Source organism: Suncus etruscus, chromosome X, assembly GCF_024139225.1.
Source record: "Suncus etruscus isolate mSunEtr1 chromosome X, mSunEtr1.pri.cur, whole genome shotgun sequence".
Classification (NCBI taxonomy): Eukaryota; Metazoa; Chordata; class Mammalia; order Eulipotyphla; family Soricidae; genus Suncus; species Suncus etruscus.
In genome coordinates this window covers 81121902-81125698 of record NC_064868.1, presented here as the reverse complement: position 1 = coordinate 81125698, position 3797 = coordinate 81121902, and the positions used below count along the sequence as shown (strand labels likewise).

Genomic DNA, 3797 nt, shown 5'->3' with positions numbered 1-3797 from the left:
TACTCAAATGTCATCTGCAAGTATATTAGAATTTCATTTAAAAAGTTATTTCTTCTTTTCCAAATTAAAAAACCTGTTGCTTTATTTTGTACCTATTTTTTATTGATATGACCTTGATATTACATTGACTAATAGGGGGGACAGTGCTCATCCTTGTCATATACCTCAGAGTAAAAACCATTATAATTTTTGATGCTATTATGTTAATTGATTTTAACACCATAATGTTACCTGTGGGATTGTTGCTTATGACATGTTCTATGTGGATTTGTCCCTTCTACTGTTCTTTAGTAGTGAAATGTTAATGATAAATGGATATTGAATCATGTTAAGTTTTTCGACATCTTTGAGATAGTTACATGATTTTTAATCTATCTAACAGTTGATTTAGTATAACACATTAATGAATCTACATATTTTGAGCCATGCTGGCATCTTTGAAATAAAATCACATGGTCATGGAGTATGATTCTTTTAATATATTGTTGGGTTTGACTTACTAAAGTTTTATCTAAGTACTTTTGTCATTGTTCATCAAAACAATACTGGTATATGATATTCTTTTCTGTGTGTTATCAGTCTATATTTGGTATTATCAGAGTATTGCTTGTATTATCAAAAAAAGAACCATGTCTTTTTTATTATTTGGAAAATTGAGAATAATAAGTAATACATCATCTTTGCATTCCTATAGAACTCATTCGCAGTCCTATCTGGAAGAGGCTTTTATTTTGGTAAATTTTGATTACTGTTTTAATCTCCTTTCCTATTATGGTTTTTGATATTTTCTTAACTTCTCTATGACATCATCTTGGAATATTGTATGGTATAAAAATATATCCATATAAATCTCTGATTTAGTGGCATAGAGTTGGTCATATCATTTCATATCAAAGTTGTTCATATCTTATGATGTCTATTGTTCTCATGATCATTGCAATTTTATTTACCACTTCTGTCCAACCTATGGTAGCTTTCCATCTTTCATTCTGATTCGATCAGGGTTTCCTCTTTTCTTCCCTGGTATAGCTTAGGGTTTATCTATCCGTACATTCCTTAAAAAATGGCTCTTGCTTCATTCATATTTTGTATTTTTAAATTTTCTAGTTATTTTTACTTAATTTTATTATTTCCCTCAATCTTCTGCCTTTTAGAATTAGTTATTATAATTTGTCTATTTTATTCATATGTGTGTTTATTGTTTATATTACTTAAGCCTTTTGTTCGTTGGTAGGAATGTGAATAGATTTAGCACTTATGGAAAATAGCTTGAATATTCAACCAAAATTATATTCAAACAAAATTAAGAACATATATGTACATACCTACATTTATTGTTCAGCTGAGGTTTGGAGCCAATCCATGTTTCCCAAGAGAGCTACAAATAGTCTACAAATATAAAGTATTGCCTTTTACTATAACATGGGTGGAACTGATAGGCATAAAATTGAGTTAGATAATCTGGAAAAAAGACTATTTTATAATCCCATTCATTTACAATTGCTATGTGATCTAATTCATATGTGATATACAAAAAAACTAAGCAACGCAAAAGAAAATGTTTAATGGAAACTAATTTTCCAACCCTGAGGACCTATCTCTATGCCTACCAAAGTGAAGAAAATCTAAGCCAAGAATGCTATGGACAGGATTAGGGAAATATGGTGCATTGATGGCGGGTATTGTGTAGTATCATTGTATTATAATTGTATTCCTAAAATATACAAGCATTTACACTCTTCAGAAGAATTTTAACACTGTTGGGGCTAGAGTGATGACACAACTGGGAGGTCATTTACCTGGTACATGTCCCACTCAGGTTTGATTCCCAGCATCCCATATGGTCCCCTGAGCACTGCCAAGAATGATTCTTGAGCACAAAGCTAGGAGTAACCTCTGAGCACAGCCATGTGTGGTACCCAAATAAATTAAAAAACATATTCTAACACTGTTATTGAAACTTTAAAATAATTATTAATTCTCAGTATATGTATTTTGTACCTAGTCTTTGATTGTTTGCTTTTACTAATATGACGTATAAAGGAATATAAAAAATTTGTAGAGCAGACTGAATGCCTTTATTCATTGTCAGTTGCGACCCCCAAAGGATGTGAGTGTACCACCCACTAGATGGCCTTGCAAAACTATAGCTATCTTTTTAATTTAGGTTATATGCTTGTTCATTTGTAGGGATATTTTAAACTATTTTACCCATAATTTTCCCCAAGAAATGCAATATAGGGAACAGCTGCCAGGATGTTCATTACATGGTTGAATTAGAATTAGTTTTGGGTTGCTACAGATTCAAAAATCATTTACTATTGCCAAAATTTTCTGATTTGTATTCAATTATACAACCTGATTTGAGATGTCTACCCACATTTTCAGAATCTACGAAGTGGGGTATATAGTCAATATAAAACTTCACTTTACTAAACAAAAAAATAGACTGTTTTATTTTATTTTATTTTATTTTATTTTATTTACCACTCAGACTGCATCCTCTCCCTCTACCCCTTCCAAAGGAAAGGAAGAATGATCATCAATGGCAAAAAGCAGTCACAGAAGTGACACCTAGAGCCGGTTTCACGCTCAGGAGAGGATGCTCTGGCTCCTCCTCATGGCTTTGGGTGCTCTATATGATCAGAGAAACTTCTCTAGTCACATACTATAGAAATGATCCCTGAAAGTATAGAAAAATAGACTTTATTTATTTATTTTTATTTAAGCACCATGATTACATAATTATAGTTGGGTTTCAGTCATAAAAAGAACATCCCCTTTACCAGTGCAACCTTCCCACCATCAATGCCCCGCCCCCTCATCTCCCTCCTTGCCCACAATTTCCCTGCCTGTATTCAGGACAAGCATTCTATTTCTCTCACTCATTAACATTGTCATGATATTTAGTGTAGTCATCTCCCTAATTAAACTCACCACTCTATGTAGTGAGCTTCACATCGAGTCAGTCCTTCCAGCTTGACTTCTTCCTTTCCTATCTGGATGCTATTGATATCTTTTTCTTGCCTATCTGCTAAGACAATAACTTCCAGCACTATGTTGAATAGGAGTGATGAGATAGGGCAGCCTTGTCTTGCACCAGATTTTAGGGGAAAGGTTTTTAGTTTGAACCCGGACCAAATTTTCTAAGGAGATAAACAAAACTTCCTATTCTTTTATTGGAAGAGATCCAATTAAAATGTAATATAAGTGGATAAAGTACAAATTTATGCCATCAGAGTACTCTAAAAGTAGTGTTTAAGATTAATCCCCCTAAAAAGAATTTTTGAAGCAAAAAGGTAAGTTTCGAAATAACTCAATCCCAGGAGTTTGGAATTGAATGGTGTGGAAAACTCTGAGAAGATAATGAAAATGGAGAACTAATTGTAAAAGCCATCTCTGTTTTCACTATCTGTGCAAATTATGCTTTAATAGCAATATGAAATGTTCCATTTGTAATCATTGGTGATCACCACACACATTGAAAGTTATAATTAATGTAAAACTTGGATTAAACAATCATTGAATGCTTATAACAAAGCAGGTAGTCTTCTAAGAACATAAAGCATATGAGATCTCTAGAAGGCAATATCTATCATTTGGCCAAAGTTTTTGATGAACAAACTTGGTAGTATTTGTTCAAGTTTGGCAATAATGGAAGGGCAACTGAAAATCACCTCTCTCACATTCATATTTAGTGTTCTTGCACTTAAAGAACACTAATCTGATTCCTTAAAAAGGCAAACAGACCTAGTTCATGCTTTTTACTTTTCATGACACTGAGTTTATTCTGCTGT

General features: G+C 32.7%; 1 non-coding gene across 1 annotated transcript; it reads right to left on the bottom strand.

Annotated features, from left to right (window-relative positions):
• Window positions 1–2485: 2485 nt before the first annotated feature.
• Window positions 2486–2699, bottom strand: LOC126000048 (small nucleolar RNA U3). Its single transcript, XR_007492433.1, has one exon. It is a non-coding gene; the product is annotated as a small nucleolar RNA U3 (small nucleolar RNA).
• Window positions 2700–3797: the final 1098 nt, after the last annotated feature.